Consider the following 27,717-nt stretch of genomic DNA (forward strand, 5'->3'; position numbering starts at 1 on the left):
ATATGTTCCACATACCTGCTGCAGAAACACTGAGCTGGATTAGACTGTTGGAGCAGGTGAGTGTGACAGGGCAGATTATCCATGCAAATGATTTTCCACATCCTGCTTCTCTCAGCGCACGTTGAACAATGACAGTCAGTTTGTCACTCTGACAGTGGAAAGACTCCTTTTGGCAGCAGATGAATGCAGGAGTTTCTGGTGACATCAAGACATTTGTAGCCAATCTGTGTCTTTGCTGCTGTCATAATCTGCTGATAAGAAGACAAAGAGACAGTAATTAAAGCTCTGATCTGAAAAGACACAATTAAAACACAGTTAATTGACTATTATCTTCCTGAAGTGAAGGCGCTGTCTGTGCTTCATCATGTCAGCGTTGGTTGTTTTTCACTGCTGAAAATGGAGCTGGTGGTTAGTTCTGATTAAAAAGGTGCTGATGTTGTTGTTCTGTGCTGTTGAGACAGAAAACTCGAAGCTTGAGCTCCTCCAGCTCAGTTTGTTGAAGTGTTACGAAGGATTCTTTTCTCTCTGAAGGGGAAGGAGAGAAATTCAGGAATAATAACAGGAATACATTTTGTTCATGAGGCAGCTGCTTGAATGTTTCTGTGTGAGTACAAACTACTTCATCACTATTAGTTTGCTCTAAATCAGTTGATGGAAATCTTCTTCTTTTTTGTGACGTTTCTAAAGCTCTCTTCAAATTGCATCAGATGGAAACTCGGCTCATGTTTGACACATTCTGTTGCTTTATATCCAACACATTTCATGCTGTGATCTCACTGTCGCTGTCTCTCTTTCCTCTCAGCCAAAGTAATGATCTGTTGAGTGAACATCTTTCCTCAGCACAGCTCTGATTGTTTGAGTCTCCCACATGGAAGAGTCATTTCCTTCCAAAATGACCTTTGACCTTATTAGAAACTCAGGAGCTAAATCATCCTCAACAAACTCCCTTCATTTCCTCTGAGCTCCTCAGGCTGCTGTGCTGTAGGACTCTTCAGTGAGACAGACAGCTCTGCTGTGGCTCTGGTTTATCTGCTCAGTAAAGCTGACAGCTGAAGACAGTGTGAGAACAGAACAGCTGACAAAGAGTTTGACAGGAAGAAGAAATGTCTTGTTACATGCAAAGTGCCAAAGGTCAATTACTTTTGGCTTCAATGTAAACTTGTGAAAAGAACTATTCTGCTCTCATGTCCCAATCGGTGCCTCTCTGTATCCTCAGAAGGGAGGGATCATATGAACCTGCAGCAGAGTCACACCTAATGAGATGGATGAATTGGATTACAAGATATTTTATAATTTCAAAGAGTGTCCATGACTGCTGTTGACCCCTGCATGGTCAGAAGATTTAATGAAGCTCAGTACCATCCAATCAGAGAAACAGGCAACAGTCCACCACATGAAGCCACAGAAATGACAGAGTTTGGTCCAATGAACTCTATAAATGACCTTTATTCTGGGTCAGATTTTGTGAATCTCTGTCTTCACAACAGCACAAAGGTGAGCATGAATGTGGCTGCAGAGGCAGCAGCACAAGCAGCCAGGATTTTAGAAACAACATTTGAAGTCCATGCTCTTCTTTGTCTTTTCTGTGCAGCTTGTTTGGATCTGATCGTTCTTCAGGTTGATGAGTCAGTCCTCTGCTCTGCTCCCTGTAATCAACTGAAACTTCTTGACTTTACACAGATGATCTCCATTGAACTGATTATGTGACTTTTAAAACCAAATGGCAGCACTGGTAATGATTCAGTCTGACTGCAGGGCCTGAATACTGATGCAAACACTGATTTTATATTTATATCAGAAATTAATTCAGATACGTAATTGAGATCTGTTTTGACCATTTTTAGTTTTAGTAACAGCTTCTGAAGTTTTCAGTCTTTCTCTCTCTGTCACTCTGTTCTGGCTTCTTAAACAAAGCTTGATAAGCAGTGAAACTGAAGTCGTGTTGACTCTTTGGATGATTGTAAGGAGACTTGCTCTGCAGTCAGACATCAGAGTTGAAGCTATGTGGAGGTCTATGTCTGCCAGATTCTGTGTCCAGTCCAGTGCACGCTGCCTCACAAACTCTCCACTTGTTAACTGAAGTGATTCAGCGGCTCTGACACTAAACAGCTGTGAGCTACAGCCAATGGGACGTGGAGGGGAGGCAGCAGATGAAACTCTGCTGCTTTGCTGCAGAGTCAGATCTGAACAGGCTGAGATCTCAGTGAACCTCATCATTATACATATACTGAAGCTGTTATGACATCATATATGTTCATGACAGATAGAAATGTTAATTATTTATTTGCATTTTAATGGAGACATTGACTTTTGTCACATAACAGAAAACTTCAGTCCTGCAGATGTGGACTCACTGTCATCACGATCCCAAAAATCCCTCCTTTGTCATCTTTCAGTCACGAGTCACAAGAACAATGAATCCTTTTCCAAATTCTGATCAAATTCAGCAGTTTCAGTCACAGAAACTCTGTTCTCTCTCTAACTTTCTCAAAGGAGCTGAATCTATTTTCCTTATCAGTCAGACGTAAGTTGGAGGAAGAAAAGAGCAGAATGAATGGAAGCCGACATACATAAAGGATGAGGAAGGTGTTGAGATGGATTTGAACAAAAGCTTGGCATCTGGAGACGAAATGGTCCTCCTGAATAAACAGAGCTGTGGAAACTGTGGTTTGAGAATTTTAAAGAGATGATCGGAGAGGGAGAGGTGGAGAGACTGAAGAGGGACACAAAGATAAAGACAGACAAAAGAAGATGTGAAGAAAGGAAAGAAACAAAAGAGAAAAGAGAAAAGGAATCAGGATGGGCCTGTAGAGAGAAAACAACGTTATTTTTAAACTTCATTTGTCTTCTTCTGTGGTGGTCAGCTTCATCTTTTGCCTCTCCAGGGCTCAGCTGGATTATATGTATTTAGAGCTGCTTTAAATGAATAATTCCACTTCAGTTCCACCAGAGAGGACGAGGCGTCCAGACTGCATCAGATATCTGACATTTAATCTCACTTCATTTGAGGGTTTCAGTCTCACACGTGCTGGGATAATCACTTGTTGCCACGGTAATAAGTGGACATTTTCTTCTTCATTCAGACAAACTGCTCAGTGATTTAATGTCACACTCTGACTTCCAGACTTCTGTCAGTGATCATATGATGTGTGCAGGTGGATCCAGCTCAATGCTGATGAACAGAGGCAGCTGAACTCCCCCTCCGCCTGCGTCCATGACACAGACAGCCTGACACTTCACATGTATTCTAGGACTGATGACAACAAGCTCTTTGTCTTCCACTGGTCATTATTATTAAGCTCAGAGTCATTTTCATCTACTTCAGTTGAGCTATTTTCTTCAACATGTTCTGAAGATGTTAATGTGCTGTGAATGATGAATTGTCCTTTGTTGTATCAGCACATTGTTTCATCTGTCTACTCAGCCATGAGTCTGTTCCTGTTTACACTTTCTTCTTCTTCTGTTTGTGAACTTCAGTGCCGTCTTTCTGTCTCTGTCAGAGAGGTTTGGTCAGAAGATGGAGATCAGTTGGACTTCTAATGTCTCTCCATGGTGTGAAATGTATAAATGAAGTTGAATGAGGAGCTTCACTGTAGTTCAGTCCTTGTGTGGTCTGAAGTTTCCTTTTAATCCAGATTATATCACAGAGATGAAACACTCAATAAAGTCTCATTAGTATTTAATATTCATCATGAATTATTCACATTCTCAAGGCTGGAGGATCTCAAAGAAGAACTGCTGGAAAAATAATCAGTCTGATTAATCATGACAGGAAGAATAAACCCAATATTTATGGACTTTAGTCTGATTGAGGATGATCAGAGAATACATTTCAGACATGGATTAGCTGGAAAATCCAGTAGAGATGAGAAAACCTTGTCTGGACCCCAAAGCATCTTTTAACAGAAGGTATGAGAGCAGAATAAGATGCTTCAGCCGTCCTCTGCTCCCTTCAGTCTGCAGTCTACACTGTGTTGTGTGATGCATCAGTCCTGCTGTGACGTGTGTGAGACTCTGTCTCTCATCTGAGGGGTTTGTTCAAAGCAAAGCCGATTGAAAACACACACAAATCCAGTTTATATCTGTTTGTTGACATGTGTGAGTCGACCACCAACAGCAGCCTCCTGCACCGTTCAACACTGTGACAAAATGTGTCTCTGCACTGAGACATCAGTGCAATGAAATTAGATTTCATGGTTCTCCAGATCTGGAGGTTACCGACACACAGAGAGTGTGTGTGTGTGTCCGCTCAGCTTTGTGTGTGTGTGTGTGTGTGTTTCTCCACCTCTCAGTATTTGTGAGTGCTGTCTCTGCTGTGACACAATTCACTGTTGGTGCTGATGCAAAGTGGACAAAATAAACTCTGGAAGAAACACAGTGATGATTTCAGCTGCTCAGAGTTCAACTCAGAGATGAACAGTTTGAATTTCATGTTGAGGTGAGTCGTGGTGATGAGGCACGGTACTGAGAGAGGTTTGATGAGTGTCTGTCTGCAGGCTGCTGGGAGAAATGACTGCACACATACAGAGAGATCATTTATGTATCTACAAATAAATCAACCACATGGGAACAAAACATCATTCCAAAACAAAAGCACTGATCACCATCGAACCTGACGGGGAAGCTAAAAATAGCAGCGCTGCATTATTCTGTCAACAATAACCACATAATGACTGAACACCCAGAAACACTGAGGACTGCATGTCCAGATGTTCATGTGACGTTCAGGACTGTGTTGACATTCAGTTGGTGCAGCATGAAATTAATATTTTGGGAGCACAAACTTCCTGTTTGTAAAGTTCCAGCGTCTTTGAGTTTCTCAGCTTTATTCATGTTCATAGTTTCTATAGTTTTATTTATTTTCTGACAAGTAATAATAAGCAGCCTCCATCAGCTCTCATCAGTCTGTCAGTTCATGTGTCACTGATGAATCACGTGAAACAGGAAAACAGTCAAATGGTGCAGAGAAACAAACAGTGAGCCTGAAATGAAATGGGATTATCAGTGTTTTCATCAGTCATAACTCACATGTGTGTGTGTGCAGAGTGGAGCAGAGCTGTTTTTCTCCTGCATGTCTCCTCACCTGTCTGATCCTGTTAGATCACAACACGTCTGCTGAGCTGATCAACACTGCAGCCCAGCAGATGGTGAGCTGATGACCGTTCAGAATGGAGGAAATGAACATTAAATCAGCTGATAACAGCAGTGAGATCAGCTTTGACCTCCATTAAGCCTTCAGACTCAGTGTCGTGCCCAGAGGTATTTCCAGTTTGGACATACGTGTTTTTTTTGTTTTGTTTTGTTTTGTTTTTTTGCCATTAGCAGCATCTACTAATGGCAGTACATCCTGATCTCAGCCTCCTCCTCTCCCACTTGTTTTTTCTCTTCATCTCCCACCTGCTCTTTCATTGCCCACTCCTCTACTCTCATTAACAAATGACATCTTTTCAGTATTAATACATGTGGTGCTGGTTTTACATGGAAAAATGGACGAATGAGCTGATGATGCATCCGGTTGGAGCTCAGCAGAGACAGTAAGAGGCCCAAAGATTCGATTATCAGGCTGAGGAGCACAAGGTTGATGGTCAGATTTCCAAAGACCAGATGAGACTGTGTGTCTGGAAAAGTAAAATTAGGATAAGTATTTGCTTTAAACTTAAAGTGATTGATTGGACTTCTACAGTCAAACAGCTTTTATTTTGAAATCACCTGCCTGAGGAAATCAGGCGAGCTGACTTCCTTTCATTCAGTCCTTTTCAGTGTGTTTTATTTTAGTGATTATTTTCCTTTCATCATCTGCTTTAGTCAGTTGTTTGAACTTTTATTGCCTTTTTATTTACTTTAATTTATTATTTTCCTTTTTGTCTTTCCTGTTTTGCATATTTTATTGGCTGCTTTAGTCTCTTATCTGTCAAATTCCTTCTGTAACTTTGTCCATAAAACACATGAACACATCATTTCAGCACTGACCCTTTAAAGGGAGTGTTTGATTGATGACCATCAGTCTCTCTCTTGCTCTGAGGAATGCTGTTGGCTCCTCTCAGTCAGTGTTCACTGCCAGCTCACACTTCACATCACTTTACACTTGCCAACTTACACCTCAAAGCCTTTACAGACAATCACACTGGTGCAGTGTGTATCACAGCTGTGATGGATGCTGATATTTCACTTCAGAGTACCATCTGTACTTCTGTCCAAACCTTTCCCAGATTGTTAGCAGAGGCCAGAAATGCTGCGACAGCTGTGACTGAAAAGTGACTGAACAGAGAGTTTTCACTCACTGACTCATGGCAGCACTTTGGAGTTTGCTTCCAGTGGACTGTGGTCAGTTTGTGTTCCTCCAACTCCAGTCTGTCAATTTACTGACCTTTAATACTTATTCTTCATTTTCCTTGGGCAGCGTTCCATCTGTTGTTGAGGAAGAGAAAACTCCCTCTCAGGACAATAACATCATGTTATTTTAATGAAATCCATTTGGAGAGACAATGAAAGTGAAGTTCTGTGTTACACCCACCATCTCGTCTCCTCTGTTCCTGCATTTTAGCTCCATTAAGGAGAAACGACTTCAGGGTCCACCGGCCACATTTAAACAAAAGGACTGAGGCCGAGTGCAGGAAGTAGAGGAGCGACAGATGGTTCAGTCAACCCTGTTTGTCATCTGGTCACTTCACTGATTTCTAGAGAGCTTCAGACTCTCTCATTGTTTTGATCTTATCTATTTACAACAGAAGGTCTGAAGAAGAAGCTGTTTGTTCTTCTGCTGTGTGTGATATTCATTTCCCTCCACTTTGTACTTTTGGCAAACAGTTTCTGTAAGTCTTGAAAATATGTGGAGATGTGAATGCTGCAGGAAGCTGAACACACACCTCTACACACACCTGACGGGTCGGTTATCACTCAGTATTTTGTTGTTATTGTGGAATATGTCAGATTCCTGGAGCTCATTGATTCTGTGCTTCACAGCCTCCTTTCTTTTTTTCTTTCTTTCTTTCTTTCTTTCTTTCTTTTTGGACAACATGTAATTTAATGTTTGATGCTTCATACACATGAGGATCTGTGACAGAGCGGTGAGACCAGTCATGTGAGCGGCTGAGAGAATATGTATTAATCAGCACACCCTCTGATTTATATTCACCTGCATTCAGCCCTTTTCTACTTTGCTCTGCTGCACTGACATGAGCCAAAGAGCAGATGTGCTTGGAGGCGTCCACACAGTCTGTATGCACAGGACGCACCGCTTCACTCTTTGTATCAGAGTGAGACTCCCTGCTGTTCATGGACAGACCACATGTCCATTGTGTTTTCATTTAGCAGAAGAAAAGACATGAATGAGGATTCAAAGCTTCTGACAAGTTTCCCTGAAGCCTAAAACAGTTCTTCTCCTTCTGTCAGTCACAGTTCCTCTTCAGAATAACCAGTCTTATAGAAAAGCTCAGCAGGAGCTGTCCGACCACTTCCTGTTGGAAACACCTCCAGAACAGAGTGAACGCAGCTTTAATGGCTCGTAGCTTCATGAGAGTCTGAAGCAGAATGGACGAGTCTTGTCTTCTTGGGAAGTTGAGCTGAGAGTCTGCAGAGAGACAAACTGATGGAGATTCATGGAGGCCAGAGGTGGAGATCATAGATGTGTCTCACCTTTGCTGACTCGTGTTGTTTTGTTTAGTTCTTGTTGTTGTTTTCTTGTTACTTTGATTCTTCTTAATTTCTTCTGTCTTCAGTTGGGCTGAGGTTCAATCCAGGGATAAGCAAAGTGTTCATTTCAATCCCAGCATGCTCGTGGCTCTCAGTGCATCATGGACAGTGAGCTGTTACCTGCCTCAAACTCTGCTGCTCTCACTGTAAAAACACTGTATGATCAGACCTTGATGGTCCTCCTCTCACAAGCAAACACAGCATGAAGACAAAAATCTGTCAACGCCTCCAAGTCGGCCCTGAGGTTCTGAAGTTCTCCTGAAAGAATCACAGAGTTTGAAATGTGCTCAGCTCACAAACACACAGACATCAAGACAATCTGACTGAACATCCTGAGCTGGAGGTTTTCTCACTGACTGCAGAAGCTCAGTCAGAGAAGAGAAACTCTGCAGGCTGGAAATGAATCATGAGTGAAGACACCCAGAGGTCAGAAGCTTTGAACCTTGTGTTCAGTCTAAGAGACGAGAGGACGAGACTGAGGAAGGTCAAGATGAATTTTCTGCCTAATGAGGGAGTTTAACGAGCTGTTTCTTCATCTGCAGTGATCAGTTTGTTCTACTTCAATCTACACGTGTTAACAGTAACAGATTGAAGTGGATGGTAGATCTGAGGGCACATTCACACGAATCTCATGTCAACTGTCTGATTTTGGTAAAACACAATGTGGAAAAAAAAAAGAAAAAAAAAAAAAAACATGTTGGCAATTTGTTGTCTAAGACAACAAATTGCCAACATCTTTAATGTATTGGAAGACAACTTGTCTTCCAATACATTAAAGCTGCCATCTGCCCACAACAGAGTTCCTCTTAACAGTCATCTGTGGAACATTTGTCTGCATATTTATGCAATTTGTTTCATGGAGCCTCGATTCAAAGCAGATTTAATGAGCTTTCTGTGCACTGCTCCATCTGTATCTCAATACATCAGGTGTGTTTATGCTGTGTACAGTGTGTGAGTCACCCACGACTGAGGCACATGTTCAGTGTGTGATGGTGTTACAGTGTGTTACACTGGATGACATGGACTCACACACTGTACAGCATCATGAATAATGTGGATGTCAGTGCAGTTCTCATTTCCATCACATCGTCTCACTTCTCTGACTGGCGGCAAACTTTCTTTTTCATCATATTTATTTGAACCTTTGTGTTGTTTCTGCCTTTGTGTTGCTGCTGCCACATTATAATGAACACACTACCCTCTCCTCTGAGTCCAAAATGCAAGTGAGCCGTGTGAAACGAGAGGGGAATGTCAATGAACTTTCCCACACAGTCTACCTGCACCTGAAGGTCTCATGTGTTGAAGCCCCACAGAGGGAAACTGAAAGGAAAACAAATGATCACAGAATGAAATGGAAAATATGCCAGCAGCACAAGTCTGCCTGTGTTTAATTTAACTCCAGTTCTCCAAGTAAACCTTCATTTCTAGCTCACAGACACACTGCACTGCTGCCTCCTCACACAAACTGCTTCTCTGCTAATGAGCTGCTGCTCCAGTTGGCAGCCAAACTGGAGGAGACTTAAGTGATAGCTGATTGGTCAACGTCGAGTCGAGTGTCGCTACCACAAAATCAGAATGACACGAACAAGAGGAAGCTGTTTATAGCTGGTTCCACTGAGGAAATTACACCACTAATATAAGTAGTTTTTACTGCCCTCAGTGCACATCACAGGATACTAACAAGAGCAGAAATATCAGGAATTTCCAGACATGATCTGCTCTACACACACACACACACACACACACACACACACACACACACACACATGCACACACACACACACACACACACACACACACACACCCCTACCTGCCTGTATCCCTCTTGAATCCACAGCGTTTTCTGTTCTCTCCCTCAAAGATGTCTCATCATTCGGCCTGAGACAGACTGGATCCTCACTTTGATACTTTCTGCTTTAATATTGACAGGTTTGGTAAAAACAGCTCATCCTCACACTCCCCATGTCCAAACCTTCTCTTACACATTGATTATTGATCACCTGATCACCTGTCTCATCTCACATGTCAGTACCCGAGATGAGCTCTTGTCTCCTGACACAAAATGACAGTTTCCAATGGACAACTGGGTCATTCCTCAACAGTACATGTCTCAATAAACAATCAGGAAATAGATAAATATCTTTTTTTCTGTATTGATCAGGATTGTTCAGTCTGGGATTTCTTCCTCCACTTGGCAGATCTGATCAGTGGACCAGTCTTGGTCTGATGCCACCACCATCAGCAGCATTGTGTCCTCCATCTTCTCGCTGGCAGCTGATGGTGGCTGGTGGTGCAGCACTCAGCAGTGCATTTACAAAAGGATGTCACAAGCTTTTCCTGCTGTATGTCACCTCCACCTGGCTCACTGTGTGCTTCAGTAGCTTCATATATCTGCTGTCTTTGTCTTCATGCTGTGCATGTGTCTCAGAGGTCACATGTTCACAGATCTTGTCTCATCATGGCTCCACTCACAGAGCTCATCTGGCCCTTCTCAAGGAGCTGAGAGTTCAGACAGTCGTGTCCCTTTGTCTACTACATGAGCGTACTTCCTGGAATATCATGAGAGATATTGGTCAGGGTGTCGACACTTTGACTCTGGCTGCTTGCCGACATCAGCCGAGTGTGACTCGAGAGAAAAACAGGAAGAGAAAAAAGAGCTCTGCAGCTGATACCATGAAGCTCCTTCATGTTGCTCTGCTGCTCCTCAAGCTGACTGACGCTTGTTGTCTGATATTTCACTGCTCATCAGGGCAGCATTGATGCCCTTTTCTGGAGGATTCATCCAATTAATTAGGACAAATTAAACTTTGTCATCTTAATGAGAGATTTGTTTGCTTGTTGAGTTCACAGTGAGAGACACAGAGACAGAGAGACAGTCAGGGGAAGACTGAGTGTCAGAGAGCTGTGTTTTCTTTGCATCCTTAATCTCCTCACGTCTCCATTAATGAGTTCACAGTCCCAGAACACTAATGAGTTGTTTTGACTGCTGTGTTGGAGTGAAATAGGACACACACTGTAGTCTTCATCTGTTAAACATGAGAGCCTCACCTACACTTCCACTTTAATGAGTAGAATCATGTTTCTGCTCCAGAAGCATCCAGATATGTCTCAGCTAATAACGCACCAGCAGTTGTTTTCAGTGTGTGTGTTTAAACACTGTGTTTCATTTGTAGTGTTCGTCATAATGTCTGTAAAGACAATGGACTCCACAACTGGAAATCCAAATCATGTTGAGTTAATGCTGATCAGTGTCACACCATGAAACAAATATCAGACTGAGAGATTCACCATCATGATGTGTCATCACCCACCCACTCACACACACTCAATTATTTCATTACACACGTTATTAATTGTGCCTGATGACAGCAGGAGATTGGGAGTAATCAGTTAATAATCAGTCATTTAATCAACAGGCTTGAAAGGCCGGTCATCCAATTACCTGCTGTGGTGTCACAAATGAACTTATGGGATGTGTGTTGAATACCAAATGGGTGGTGCAGAGAGCAAGGAGGCATCCAGCTGTGAGACAGAGGAATTTGTTTCAATACTGCATCATTAATGCATCAGTGGATCAGCTCATAGCAGCTCACACATTGAACTGTAGCTCCTGATCGTTTTCCTTTGGAGGTTTTCAATGCACACTGACTGGGAGGAGACATGGAGGTCGTGGAGTCCCCAGGAGGAGCTGGAAGAGGTCCAGGATTTTGAGAAAGTTTCAGATGTGAATTAAAATTGTGAACTGAACTTTTGATAAACTCTCTTTCTTTCTGTGTGAGTTTAAACTGTTGATGTAGAAAAACTGTTGAGGAAGAAGAGATGGTGATTGTAACCTTTGTTCTGCAGATTGTAGTTCTTATATTCATACTGGAAAATGTCCTGAGTGCTGCTGCGCTGCATGTCGTCGCTCGTCCTTTAGTTTGGTCGACCTTTGAATCAAAGAGTGGAACTCTGTGTGAATGTGAATGCAGAGCCGACAACATGTACCTGCAGCAGGTGTTCAATACTTCATTTAAAGAAACCATTATTTATTAATAGCTTATTCCACAGATGAGCTTTAACTGATGTCACCACACAAGTGAAGTGATGCATCACACTGAGTAGTTGCTCAGTAATCCCTCATTACTTCCTGAATATCTCACCATTAATGACCATTCTTTTGCCCCTCGAGTCAAACAAATGCAGAATGAAGAGATACGAGGATGCAGAGAGCTGCAGAAAGACTCCGAGTCAGAGAAGATAAAGTGAAAGTGATAAAGAGGGAAAACTTCTGGTTCCATTGATTCCGTCTCCTCTTGACTTTTGTAATTGAATGTCAGCATTCATGAAGCTCTTCAGACCGCAAGCAGCTCCGCCCTGACAGGTGTGCAGGTGATGGAGCGGTAACAAAGAAACACAGTGATCGATCAGCAGCTCAGCTGGACGTAATCAGGAAATCTCTTTCAGTGCAAACTCAGCATCAGGTCTGCTGGAACCAGAGGAGACCAGCTCGTCTAAAGTCTCTCTATTCCAGTTTGAAACCTGACACACGCTGAAGGTGTCAGTCCAACATGTGACACCCACATACAAATATATCAAAGTGAAGATGACAAAGCTGAACACAGGCAGGATTTATTGCAGGGCTGCTTGTTCTGAGCTGCATCAGTTTGTATCAGTGCACCTCCTTCACTTTCCTGTCAAACACACTGATAACACACACGGAGAAAGCCTTGGGAGTAATTGGGTGGAAAATAATCTAATTTTCATGCACACACACACACACACACACACACACACACACACACACACACACACACACACCTCCTCCATGGGCTGTCAGACTGTGGCAAAACTGAAAATCTCTCAGGGGAGAAACAGATGCTGGGAGACACGCACACACGCACACACACACATACACACACACACAATCACAATATCAAATGAAACAAGCAAACATGTAACAGCTGACCTGGAGCCTGCAGTGTGAGTTCATGTGATCTCTGATGTCTGTGCTGAAGCTTTGTATCCAGTCAGTCTGCTGTCAGACTGAGTCAGACTCTCTGTGTTTGACTTTGCTTTGTTGCTTTGTTTTTGTCTGTGGGTCAGGTTCAGCTTCAAGGTTCCTACAAATATTTGTGTCAGTGCACAATGGACAGAAATAATCTCCAGTTATCTGCAGTTGCTTGAGTTTTGGATTTGAGTGTGAAGCAGCTGCTCTTCCCTGGATCCTGCAGCCTCGTCTATATGCACAGTAAAACACAACGTTTGGAAACTTTCTATTCCACAACTGTTCCACTATTATCTGCTGAGCAAGTGTGCAGGAACACTTTCTAAAAATACCACTGGCTCCATGTGGGCATGACTTTTTATGAATTCCTCAAACAGCAGAGGAAAATGTGATCTCTGTTCAACAAGTCTACACCCCCTCTGTGGATATGAACTGATCTCCACATGGCACAAGCTGGCATTTTGTTCACTGCTGTATTTGTGCTGCGTTTGTGCCTCCCACTGTGAGTTCAGCTGGATATCAGAACACAGGAGAGTCTGACTTTGATATTTCACTGCAGACGTCGATACTCAGCTCTGAGACAGAAGCTTCAGGTGTCAGTTCAACATCTCCTGGTAGCAATGACGCCCTGTGTGTGTCCTTTTCTTTCTTCAGGAGAGGAATGTTTGTGTGTTTCCTTATTCAGTCTGTTTCCAGGTGACTCAACAGAAAGTCAGCTCTGCTTTACTCTGAACAACGTTTGAGTTCAACGTTTTGCTTTCAGCTGTTACACGATATTTGTGACCGTCTGACGTTGACACTCGTCTGTAATCTGTGCTTGTTGTTGGTGGAGATAGGATGCACATGTTGCAGTGTGGAGGCTGTGTTCAAGAAAACGAGGCAGTGATGTTGAGCACAAACAAGCGGTGAGAAGCAGCTTAGAAATATCCAGTCATAGACACCACAGAGATCGCTGCTGTTTGTTGGAAATTGGAGTATCAATGGATTTGAGAGACAACAAAGGAGATATACAGGAAGTGAGATAAAGCCTTAAATCCCCCCATTGGAAATAAACAGACACTGACACAAACACAAAACAGCTTCACATACTTGTTGTGTGCCAGAGGCTGTGAACACTGAAACGATCAGCTCCCAGCTGAAGCCCATGAATAAGATGAACAAGCTCTTTAGTTCATCTGCTTCTTCCAGTCAGCCTCCGAGTGAAAGCCTCCACAGTGGCTTCATTCAACACAGGCTGTGCTGAGCTCAACAGGCCTTACCTACAGCCTCACTGATATGGACCTGGTATTTACAGAGAGAGAAGAAGTCCAGCTGCCCACTGACTCTGCTGCTCTGTCACTGAGCCTCCTGAAACATAGAAGAGCCTGATGATGGAGGAGCAACAGGGACGGACTGATTTCCACAGATTCCTTCTTTACCTGATGGACGACAGTCATTGACAGAGCAGATACTGAGGAGGGAAACTCAGCTGAACAGAAACAAACATTCACAGGACGGTTCAGAAGATGACCTCCACCTGAACCTGAGTCAGACATTTCAGACCTCTGTCTGAAGGGTTTCACAGAATAATTTGCTGCAGTTTTAGACATTTGTCTGTTTCTGTATCAGCTGAAAATATAAGATGCAGTTTGTTCTTTCCGTTTAGAAATACTTCACGCTCTCAAATGGAAGTGAAGTGTCACGAATGAGCTCTTCAAATGTTGTTTTCGTCCTTCACTTCTGACCTGTGGGACATCTTGTCTTTCTGCTTTTACATATGATTGTTATCAGCAGCTTTGTGTGTTGACTGTGGATGAAAAGTCAAAGGACAAAGTCAAGAAGTCCACACTGCTGTTGATGTGAGGGATTTGAGAGACGAAGAAGAGCGTAGAAGAGTTTCTCAAATGTCTGGAGATACTGAACATCCTTCATGCACTTCATGTCTCCTTCAGGACAAATGTCAGCACTGCAGACAGATGGATGAACAGAGGGATCAATCCTGGTGTTTTCTGTGGGAATGTGTCTTTCTTCCTGTTGGTCCTTCCTGGTCAATGTTTGCATTAAGCTGAAATGAAAATGATCAGTGTGTTCTTTAAGTCTCACAGACAGAGAGCCTTGCTCAGCACATTGAATCGCTTCTCTACTGCACTCTGGGAAATTGGTTTCCTCCATCAGCAGGTGTTACATGTCTGTGACGAGCAACAGCAATAGGTCCCGATCACTTCATTTACCTCCACATTTAATGAGAGGTTCAGAAACAGTCAGTGAGTGTGGATGGAGTGAAAGGATGCAAACATATCAGCTGCTTTCTGGATTCATGAGCTGCTTCATGTCTCTTTAACAAGCAGCAGAGGTTTTTGAAGTTTGGCTCCATCAGTTCACAGTCGATCAGCCTCACAGTTTCCTTTGACATTGTTTTCATGATCAGAACAATATCCACTGCTCTGCTGTCCTATTATTCTGGATGCAGTCGGTAACTTTCCATGTGAAAGCTGCAGGAGTTTCCTGGTTGCAGATGGATGCAAATCCTGTCCCTGCAGCAAATACTGGGGATTATTATGAGCATACTATTATGTCCATATCATTGTATGCTAATCCACTGTCTGCGCACACACATACACACACTCTCTCACAACGTCTGAACAATACAGACATTTATTTGACTTTTTCTACATTTTTTATTCAGAATGCCAGAGAGACACAAAATACTTTAAATAAACAAACAGCTGAATGCTGAAAGCTGTTTCTCACCAACTGCAGATGCCAAGATCCGTCTGACAGACCTGATTTAAATGGCAGTCACATATTTCACATGTTAGCAGTCAGGTGTTCCATTAAAGCAGGAAGTGAACATGGCAAATTAATTTAGCATCAATAGTGTCAGTCAGAGAGAGAAGGAGAGTCTGTCTGTCAGCAAGAAACACTTTTTACATCATTTCTCTTCATTTCCATTCAGTCACATGTGAGACTGACTGGGTTTACATCATTTCACTTTCCCTGAAACGTTTGGCCAATCAAATGATTTCCAGTGTGTAAAAGACACAATTATCATATTCTGGATTATTAAATAAGGATTTCACATTCAGAATATCAATAAATACAGATGCAAATAATGAATAAATCATATAAACATATTCTGCCTGTCGAAATGGTTCCTGTGCCTCTGAGCACGACTCAGCACTCAAATACACAATGCAGGTTGTTGTTCATGTGCAGGTGTTTGTTACACAGCTGACAGGCTACAGAGGAAACACTGCTGCTCTGGCACTGATAACTGTGTGTCTTTATTAGTGTTAACACAGTGCACATGTGTGCAGACACAAATTCATCAAAAGTCTCTGCAGCTCTTAAAGACGACTGACAGGAAAAGATGCACATGAGGGAAATGTGGATGCAGTTTGAGAGAGTTGGGACGTCCCCACTGACTGGGGGACAAGAGGCTGGTATCAGTGCTGATGAGGAAAGTGAGAACAGGTGTGCAGGTGGGAGGAGATGTCAGGTGACCAGGACTGATGAGAAAGTCTGAGGACATCTAGTGGAGAGCTCGAGGATGGCAGGTCTGTGGAGTCTGATGTCAGAGTCACCATGGACACTTTTATTGTCACAACTCGCTTGTTTCCTCATGTTCTGGAGCCTTTAGTGGCTCAGCAGTGGAGATAATGTGACACTTTTTAGCCTTTACTGAGCACTTTGGTGGCAAAGAGTGACGTCTGTCTGTGCTGCAGATCAGATCAATAAGGTTTGACTTGACAAGGAACACAGAGACACAGAAGGACAGTTTATTGGCTTCACCAGCAGCCCTGGTCTTCACTGCTCAGATAACTTCTTGACCTCAACAGGACACACACACACACACACACACACACACACACACACACACACACACACAGCCTCACAGCTCTAATTTGAGACGAATGCCCTCTCCACCACACTCACAGATAAAAACAACACTCTGTCTGCTGTTTGAGCGACAAAGATGTTCAGCATGAACACAGAGAGCGTCCTCCATCGCTGACATGTTGTTTACAAGAACATCAGACGTCTGAATGATAAATGTGAAGGACAGAGACTGAGTGAGGACATACAGAGGAGACAATGAGCAGCTTGTCCAGCATGATTTCTGCCTTCTAAGATGATCAATGAGTGTGATTTCTGATTCTGTTTATTGTTGATATCTGAAAAATCTAATAGAAATTCAGCCTTTTCAACATTGGTAGCATCTCTGAGAGCAAAAAAACAACAACAAACAAATCAGAGAGCAGGTCTCAAAACATTTGTGACTGTAAAAACCATCTGTGCTTATTAAAGTGAGAGCAGAAGGACAAATGAATGACACCTACTTTGTATGTCAGAGGGGAAAAAAGATCAAATTGAGATTTGAGCTTCACAGTCTTGTTATTGAAAAAATAATGAAGGAGTATTTTCTTTGAGCAGTGGAACAGATTGAATATGGAGGCACCGTGAGACATAATAGCTGTTTATGAAAGAGCTGCTGGTGTCAATATTATGTGCTGATTTTTAGAAGCCTTGCTTTAATAAGAATCTTCTGCAAAGTGAAAACAAGTTTGTGGAAACACTGAGTTAATCTGAAGCAATTGAATGAATCTATCTATCTATCTATCTATCTATCTATCTATCTATCTATCTATCTATCTATCTTCTTTCTGCAGCTCTGTAATGGTTTCATGAGTCTCTCATATTGAAGGGTCATTGGCCTCCAGATTGACCTTTGACCTTCTTATAAACTCCTTGTGGAGCTGAAGCTTCTTCAACAAACAGCTGAAGTGGTGCAGGCGCTCTTCTTTCTCCTGAACAGTCCAGCCTCACTTCATTTCCTCTGAGCTGCTCAGGCTGCTGTGCTGCAGGACTCTTCACACTAACAGCTACAGACACGTCTGCTGTGGCTCTGATTTGGCTGTTAAATGAAGCTGTTTGACTGTGGATTTAAACAGCCTGGACTTCCTCGAGGAGACCAAGTGAATCAGTGTGTTCGTGTTGAAGTGAAGAGGAGGTTCACCTCTTTGTCCTCTTTGAGCCGCTGCAGAGGTTTGTGGAGATGAAGACACTGAATGTTGTTGTGATGTTTGCACAGATTACAACACAAAGTGCTTCAGCAGAAAATACACAACAACAAAAGGAGCTTCTGAAAGCTTTCAGTGGAGCTTTTCCTGGCTGACGCTGCATGTTTCCACTGTTTTTTGTTTTTTTTCTTGCCTCTCTCCTGTCAGAGAGGTTGTGAATAATGCTCAGTGTTTAGCTCTTGAATCATGCTGTAGTACTCTACACTGAATCAAACTTTAATTAGACTCACACTGAGAACACAAACAACAACACCCACACTTGCTCTCTCTCTCTCTCACACATACACACACACACACACACACACACACACACACACACACACACACACCTGCATCATGTTGTGGGTGCTGTGCTACACAGGCTCTGCTGTTGATGATCAGGGTCGTGCTGGCTGTGTTGTGGGTTTGGCCACAGTGTCAGGAGAGGCTTCAGGAGTGGATGTGATGCTCAGAGAGGTTCAGAGAGACGCAGCAGGCAGGAGGCCGGAGAGAAAACCACAACATCAGGAGCTGTTTTCTTTGCCCAGTAATCACACATGAGATGCATTTATTGATTTTTCCATCATTGCCTTCATCATTTCTTACAGCTAGAAGAGGAAAACTTTGTCAGGAATTAAACAAGAGAAAAGCAAGTTTTTGTCTTTTTTTTTTTTTGTAACTGAGGGAAACAAACTGGATCCTCAATGAGAAATAATTGAGGTGTTCATCCAAAACAAATGACAAATACATGGTTGAAAAATCCTTTGTTTTTCAGCCATGTTGGTTAATTGTTGTACATGATGTGAATACAGTCAGCAGAGCAGTAATTTGGTAAAAAGCCAGTTTGCCTTTTACTGAGAATTCTGACGCTGGCTGGAGAAAACATCACCTCGATTACTGTGTGAGGCCTTTAAACCACAGAACTGAGCAGAACAACAAACATCAGAGTCGATCTTACTCCATCTTTTGTGATGTCATCAAGCTCGGACGTGTCACTGCAGGTCGTCTCATGTTGCTCTCCAGTAGAAATGATCCTCAGTGTCCTCAGTGTGTCTTTCTCTCCTGTTTGTCCAGTATGTTGCTGCTGAATCTGTGACTGAACATCTTGTTGTAGATCAGTGTTGTTGACACTGATTCAGGTTTTGTGTTTCCAGGTATTCTCCTTTATTTGTTCGCTGTTTGGCAAGATTCTGTTTCATGAGCCACTGCCAAGGTTACACACACACACACACACACACACACACACACACACACACAGCTACGTTGCCAGATGTTACCCAGCTGGCTGGCAGAAAGATTCCCACCACTGAAGCAGCTGACTGGCATTAACAGCCTGTAGCCACGGCCAAGGACAAGGAGCAGCCTGTCACAGCAGAGAGGACAGGATGGGACCAGTGAGGGAGCAAAGAGCCATAATCTGTCCCAAAGCTCAGATCCAAGATCAAAAGAAACAAACAGCAAATCTAATGGAGTCACATGTCAGCAGGTTTGTTGGCCTTGTGTCTCTTTTGGTCCACTGATGATTCCTCACTCTGCACTCAGACACATACAGGAACATGTTTATCAAAGCTGATGTTTGTCTGTAGGAACACATTTATCTCTGCATCAGCACATCAAGCAGTGTTCATTTTCATCCACAAGTGTAGGTCTCAGAGTAGGTCCAGTCGTTCCCTCTTCAGCCTTTCAGGCAGTAATTCTGGCAAATAGACTGATTCAGCGGCTCCACTCTGAATAATTTCATGCTGCGTTTCTGTTTGGAAACAAACATCAAGGGAAAAGAGGTAGATAGACAAAGAGCAGCAGATACTCTGGGTGTGATTGGCTGCTGGAAACTGGCCGTAGAAAGAAAAGTGTGATCCACTCAGATAACAGCTCCACAGCCCACTCCACTCATTAACATGGTGACAGCTGTGAAGGGAAATGTGCATGTGGAGATCAATGAGGATTTGATCCAGTTCAACAGTTTCCCTCCTGACGTGATTATTATCATTATTCAATCTCCTTTGAATAATGATCATCATCTTTAGTAAATCAGACATCAGATCACAGCGTGAGATTTCTCACATTATCAACAAGAAAAGAGAAAATAGCAGAAGATTTGACACAACTCGTCATGACAACATTTCTACACACTGAAGAGAAACAAGAGTTTATCCAGATCCCATCAGGATCTGCACTCTGGACTCCTTGAAGCTTCAACTTTCTCTCAAATCAGAGGATCTGGCAGCTGTGAGGATTTGCTGTTTGCTGCACTAAAGCAAAAGACTAACAGCCTCAGCGTTTTTCAGTCCAGAGGCAGATACAACAGCAACATTTCCCTTTTCAGATCCTCATCAGGTTCACCACAGTGTTCGTCACTCAAACTCCGTTCTCTCTCAAACCTTCTGAAAGAAGCTGAACCTTCCTTATCGCCCAGAGCAGACAAGAAAAACAGTAGGAGGAAGAAAAGAGCTGAATGAATGAAAGAGCAACAACAAGAAACAGTCAAACTGAAAATTGATTTGAACAGAAAATGGAGAAAATGCTCGACATGCACAAACAATGTGGTGGAAATGTGGTTTATACTTGATAAAAGAAAACATGAAGAGAAGAGAGGATGGGTGGAGGGAGAAAAATCAAGTGAGATAAAACTGACAGAGAGAGGAAAAACAAAAGAAAAGAGAACAAGAAGGCAGAAAGGAAAGAAATAAAGAAAGAAGATGAGAGAGAAAGAGTGTGAAATGTTGATTCATGCAAGTCAGAACAGGCAATATTTCCATTTTTCTTCTGTCACGACAATTCATCTGTCACCTTCTGCAGCGAAACCAGTTTTTCACAAGAACTGTTCAAAGTTCAGGTGCAGTTAACCTTTTTCAGCCCCTTTAAATTCAAATAATGTGCACACAGAATAAAACCTGCTGCCAGTTTCCCTGTCAGCTCGATATAGTGATTATCAGTGAGCCCAGAAATGGACCTGAGAAGCTCTGCAGCAAAGAAAAGGTCCCCTGAGTGTCTAAATTAGTCAAATGTGTGTTTGATTTGACTCGGGGGTCCAGGTTTCCTCTGGGGAAACTTTGATATTTGTCACTTTACTGTGAGCTTTAATGTGTGTGTCTGCAGGAAGTGATGAGGCCACATCTTAAATCCCAAATATCAATATGAGATTAGAATAATCCTGACTCTGCTTAATACAGGCTCGTACAAACAGCATCTTTTCTCTATTATTTAGTATTAATTAGGAATAAATTCATTGTCAGTGCACACATTAGTGTTTCATTAAGTGAAGTCAGTCTTGTGCAAACTCTTCATTCAGGCTCTGTTTCATCTCTCTAATGCTGCCACCCCAGGGCTCTGTTGGATTACATGTATTTACAGCTGCTCACTGAGCTTTTACACTTCAATTCCACCAAGATCAGCAGGGCCTCTGGACTTGATCACAAATCCAATATTTACACACACCGACTGGGAAACTTCCTGCATATTCATACAGTCGTATGGTAGCAGTGGTTCACACAGAAACTCCAGTGTGGATGTTCCTGAGAGGAGAGAGTGTGGATTATGTGTCAGGTTATTGTCCTTTTGCTTCAGGTCTGTCCTGATGCTGAACGTTAGCAGAGTCATCTGAATGTGCTGAAAGCAAGTGTCTCACAGGCTCTCTGGCTGCAATGCCTTTCAGGATTTCCCATGTGTTCAGGTTAGGCTGTGGAGCACCAGTTCTCAGATCAGTTCATCGGCTTCTATCAGACTTTAGTATCGACTCCGCGGCTCTGCTTCTTGTTTTTAAAGCACTAAACGCTCTCACTCCACAACACCTCTCAGACCTGCTCAGGGCTTATGAGCCAAACAGGTCTCTCAGGCCGTCACACACAGGCCTGTTTCAAGGATTAAACGAAGTCTGAGGAAGCTTCTTTTCCATTTAATGCTCCAGTCTGTGCAGTTTGCCACATGACCTCCGAAGTGCTCCAGTGTGGAGCTCATTTAATAGAAAGCTTAAAACGCTTCTTCTGTGTGTTTTTATGTTTGTGTGCTTTGAGAAATATGATATATTTGTGTGTTTGTGTGGACGAGTTGAGGATTGATGAATCCTGAATGCCAGCAAAGTTTAATCATTTCCTCTTCCTCCTCTTCCCTCATGTAAAGGGGGCTCTTGTCCAGACAGCCATGTTGAGCATCATCATCATCATCATCATCATCATCACAGTGATGATGCACAGCAGACAGATGATGGCCGCCACTGGACTTGTTCATGCATCGAGACGTTATTTCCACCTCTCTGCTGTGTGCTCCACAGCACTGCTGGCCACCTGTGTGCTTCACTGGATGCAGCTCACTTCCTGTCTTGTGAGCTGTGTGTATCAAATGAACACTGATCAGGCTGCTGATGTGAACCACAGGCTGCACATTCAATAATTACATGTTTTCCATAAAGGCTGTAGAGTCAAAGTTGATCAGAGTATATTACAGAGGATGTTTAAAAGTTTGGTTTTAATGAGTCCCATCTCACCCTCTTCCAGGTCAGTAGGAGAGTCCTTTCACCTTCACTGTCTTGATGATCTCATAGCTGCCAGTAACAGCCTCCATGATTGAATAGAAAATCAGTTTCTTCATGGTTCAGTCATCACAGCAGACGTTCTTCTGTCAAAGCAGGAAAAGCACAGGTGTCACTAGTTTAGTTGATGATGGCTCAGTTCTACTGAGTGTCAGTCTGCACTACAGCAGGGCCCAGGACCTGACTCACCTGGATGAGATGCACTCGTTAGTGACGTCATTAATCACAGCTGTGCTTTTCCTGCTGTGATGGTAAAAAGAGCTGCAAGGGTCCATTTCATCACTCTGTGAGTCGAGTTCACTTTGAACTATTGACTGACATCTTGTTGTTGATTCTTTGTTGTTTGGATTAGCTTGTTAGCTTCCTCAGCTCCCCTTCCAGCAGAAGCCAGCAGATACCTGTGTTAGCCTTGTTACCACCTGAGTGTTGGCCTTGTGTTGGAGCTGACAGGTGAGGCTTTGTGTTATCAGACTGCAGTAGATACTGGATGGTCATTATTTTATACAGAAACCCTCAGGCTGAAACACTGGAGAGATATGTGGGGTTATTCAGAGCCAGTGGCAAAAAGTCAGACCAATTTTATTTCCATCAGCTGATATTACGCATCACAATTTGCCTGCAGGGGGCATTAAAATCTGTGCAGCATCGGACACCCTGTATCCATAGACCCTTGATTCAGAGAAAGAAACAGTTGTCAAAAAAGCTGCAGGGAGTGGACAGAGTGAGAGAGTGCAAAGACAACAGTGAACAGAGGGACACAGAGACAAGAAGAGTCACTGAGTGAACAGCTTGAATTGTTGTTATTTTGGGATTTGGTACTGAAGGGAGTCATGTGGTCTGTGCTGTCAGTGATTTCTGTCAGTGAATGTTCCTGAAGGCCTGTTTTCACATTTTGACTGGTCAGATCAAAAAACTCAGGTGTCACTAATGACACTAACGACTGTCCTGCTCCACTGACATGCAGCCATCGTTAATGTTATTAATTCCACCTGCTGTCTTCCTGTCCCGTTTCAGAGGTTCCTGCAGAGGCAGCTGAGACATGCAGCTCTCTTTAGCAGAAAATATTGGACCCGTTCACACACAGCCTTCACTTTCAAACATGGCTTTATTGGCTGAGCCTCTCATCCCGTCAGCTCAGCTCACTGCAGTCTGCATGCTGATGCTCAGCCATGACGAGCTGATTCAGCCTGACAGGGTTTCCCCTGTACAGTGGCAGCAGTAACAACAGACCTCAATCACTTCTCTTCACTGCCTCACATGACTGTACGCCTGGACTATATAACAGCATGCTGACTGTCATGTCTCACAGACAATCCAGCAGCAAAGACACAGTCCAGGATTTTAACTCAGAAAACTGAAACGACCAAAGTTTGAAGTTCCCTCTGATAAAATGTGTTCCACCATGTTTTGTCAGGACAGCAGCAACTGACAACAAAGGATGACAAACAAACACTGTATTTACAGTACACACACACACACACACACACACACACACACACACCAATCCTGATCCAACTTCTGCTGTTCCTGTAACATCTGTGACTGTGCCAACAGCAGCAGCCTCCTCCACATTTCAGCACTTGATGTTCCACTGAGACACCAGATGGACACAGTTTGATTTGTCACAGAGGTGTTCAGAGGAGACAATTTCATGCTTTAGCTGACTTTGTGTGTGTGTGTGTGAGAGAGAGAGTGTGTGTGTCACTATTGTTGTCATTGTTTGTGCTGCAGCAAAATAAGAAAACTAAAAGCTTGAAAATATTTCTTGTCCAAATCTTTCCAAGTCTCTGATGGGGTTTGATCGTCGTCTCTCCTCTTTCACGATCTTATAACGTGTTTGAGTCGACTTCCATCACAGCAGTGTTCCAGTAATTGTTCTTCAGAGTTGCACAGAGGCTGAACTGGACTGCATGTGTTTCAGAGCGAGGTGAAGAGGCCTTCTGAGGAGTGTTTGTCTGCTGGCTGCTGCTAGAAATGACTGTCAAGTGTTTTTGTTCCTGTCAGTCGATAATCAATAAGATAACATTCACTCAAACCTCCAAATGGAACTTTCTCAAGGACGCACATTCAAGAGGACCAGAGCTTCAGCTTGTTCAGTTCAGAGAGGTTTGAAGAGTCAGACTCGGATTGTTGAGTCTCTTCTTCATCTGTTCTCACTGTTTGTCATCATGGTGCTGCTCAAGGGCGGCACGGTGGAGCAGCAGGTAGTGTGCGTGCCTCACAGCAAGACAGTCGCCGGTTCGATCCCCAGGTCGGGCAGGGCCTTTCTGTGTGAAGTTTGCATGTTCTTCCCGTGCATGCGTGGGTTCTCTCCGGGCACTCCGGCTTCCTCCCACAGACCAAAAACATGCTCATTAGGTTAATCAGGTGTGAGTGTGAGCGTGAATGGTTGTTGTTTGTCCTCTTGGTAAACCAGAGGGATGATGTGTGTCCCCTCAGGGTCCAGTCCTTGGTCCTGTCCTCTCATATTGTTCCATGTTCTCTGTAACTGCTCCAAAGTTGGACAGCTGTCCTCCCTCTCAGCCTGTCTTCTGACCTCCATCTTCTGTCCTTGAAACCAGGACAAACCTTCACGTCTCCTTCAGTCCTGTCTTTGTCGCTGTCCTGCTGTCTTCTTTGACTGATTACAGAGCTTTAAATAGGATCCATCACAGCAGTTTGTTCCTTTTTTACTGAAAACATTCAGAAGTGTCATTATTACATTTATTTAATGCCTCCAGGTGTGAAGATCATTGTGTAAAAGATCATTTGATCATTTTTCCTCATCTGGAATTCACATCATTCATCATTTCTTGACATTTTCTTTTATTTCAGTTTTTCCTAAAGGCTGTGTGCAGATCGGATTTCATGATTTGGCTCCTTGTTTTCATTGATGCATTTCTGGAAAACAGTATTTTGTCACCTTTATGTCGACCTCCTCCACCTCCACTTATTTATTCTTTTCTTCCACCACCTGCTCCTTTGTTCACTCTTCCTCTGCCCTCACTGAACAGTTTGACTGACGTTTCATTCAATTAAGAAATTAAAAAAGTTCATCCTCTTTAATTTTCACTTCATTCATTTTCTGTTGTGACTTTCATTTGCAGTCATCAGAATCACACGTTCATTTCATCTTTTTCCTGTGATCTAGAAGAAACGATTGAAGAGCTGAGTTTAGTCTTTAGCTTTGCTGATTCAACAACAAAAACATCAAAATGATCCTGTTACATGACCTCTGATGAATCACCATTGATGATGTTTGTTCCTCTGTGCTGCTGCAGCTGTGTCTTATTGTGTCCTCGTGCAGGTCTGAGATCAGTTCATCAGAGCTGAATGGAAACTCATCATTTGTCAGTGAGTGGTGTTCAGAACAAGATGCTGTCATCTGTTTCAATAGTACAATAACTTATAATAGCTTCAGTTCCACAAGCTAGAAAACACCCAATCCATTGACTGTAGAGCTGAGAGGACAGAGGAGGACAAAGAGAGGAGGAGGAGGAGGAGGAGGAGGAGACGCTCTGTCAGTCTGGGTTTTGTCTTCTATTGACTGTGTTTGAACTGGATTCAGCTCAGACTGAACTGGTCGTGTTATAAATCACTTGAGAGTCGACCTCAGTGTTTGAAGGAGGACGTGTGGGGAAGGACAGGACAGAGTTTGACTGGTTGGACATTTGCTTGATTGTTCATTTGAGGACATGTTGGACAAAAGAGTGAGTTCAGAGGAGCAGTGAGTTAGATCACCTGGATGGACAACAGGACATCATAGATATATGAACACACTGCTGGGTTTGCAGCAGGAAGACAGACATGCTGAGACAGAGACATCAGGACATCAGACATCAAATGTTCTCAGTTTGTAAAGACGTATTTTCATGATGTCATTCAAACTTTAGTTAGTTATTTAGTTGAAGTTATTGCAAGGACTTAGTAAGTCAAAGAGCTTTTTTCAGGTGAATTATCAAGCTGGTCCAAAGAGTTACTGAGTCATCCAATCCTGATAATTGGAGTAAAATGAAGAACCGCCTTCACTTTCACAGTTTTTGTGCAGACGACCACCTCCTGTACTGTAAAGGAAACCTCATCATTCACTGACTGAACACTCAACTAATCATGCTCACTCACTGATTTGAAGTTTCTCCTCTTCATCGCTCTCTCTCAGCTCTTACTCGCCGTCCTCACAAGTTTCAAGAGATTTTCTTTGTCAGCGCTGAGTCACCAGTGAGATTTTTAAAATCTGCTTTTTTCTCTGTGTCCTCCCACTCTCTCTTCCTCTCTTTAGTCTCTTTGTTACTGACTTTCATTTTCTGTGGGAAGTACTCGGCTCCTCTCTCGAGGAAGTAATCTTCTCCATTTTCCACCTCCACAATTCACTCTTGTTCTTCTTCATGGACTTTATTGGGAATAGAGCTGCTCTGTTTTCAGCAGCTGGATTGGCTGGACTGAAGTAAACTGACCACCTTTGTCCTTTCATCCACATTCAATACAACTCTCAGACTTTTGATCAGACTCTCATGTGTTATGACCTTCTAGCTATTTGTAAAAGACGACTCCACAGTCCTCATTTACACTCACAGTCCTTATTTTGAATGTTACAGGAAACCTCTCTGAGGTCTGGATCATTATTAGTCAGTGTTGGACAAGGACACCTGCTGGACCAGAGACAGCCATTTAAGTTTGAAACAAACACATTTTTCCTGCCAGTTTACGCAGTTTGCTTCAGTTTAGCTTTGCCAAATAAACAGTGAACAACAGCTGAGGCTGTAAAGTCATGTTTACCGACAGGCCGCAGGAAAGCTTGATGTATGAAACCTGGCCAGCAGCCTGTGATGCAGCACACAGGGGATAAACTGCTCTGCTGGTCAGCTCTGTTGGTTTGTGGCAGTCAGTGACATTAATGACAATGATGTGAAGCAGTTAGTTCAGTTCAGTGTGAGAACAATTAGCCTGTAGTTAGCATGAATCAAATCTGTGTTTGCTGCTGCTCTCAGACACAGATGATCACCAGCGCCTCCTTTACCTCCTTCTCTGCTTCCTTAATGTGCTGAGAACGAGTCTTAAACTGCTGCTCTTAACACTGTAACACCTTTACAATAATGTGCTGCTCCACCACCCCTTCTCCACCTCTGCTATTGTACTGAATGTACGATTAAGATACAGCAGGTTTATAGTTTGTTTCTGAGTTAAATCTGTGCTTCTGTTCTGGACTTTTGCAGCTTCTTCTTCCAGCCTCCTTGTATGTGGGGCTGTGATTAGTTTAATCAGCAGCAGCTCATTTGTGTCATTTCAACCTGCAGTCTGCAGTGTCAGCTTTATTGTTCATTGTTAATGTGTCGCTAACAGAAGACAAAGATTAGAACAAAGCCTGCAGACAAAGTCCTCATTTCACAATGAAACGATCAATTATCTGCTCATCTTTCTTTCTTTGTTCATGTTTGCAGTGAAGCACGTGGATGCTACTGGAGCTACGGATGTTTCCACGGTTACATTTCTGC

Source organism: Chaetodon auriga, chromosome 7 (genome assembly GCF_051107435.1).
Source record: "Chaetodon auriga isolate fChaAug3 chromosome 7, fChaAug3.hap1, whole genome shotgun sequence".
NCBI classification, from domain to species: Eukaryota; Metazoa; Chordata; class Actinopteri; order Chaetodontiformes; family Chaetodontidae; genus Chaetodon; species Chaetodon auriga.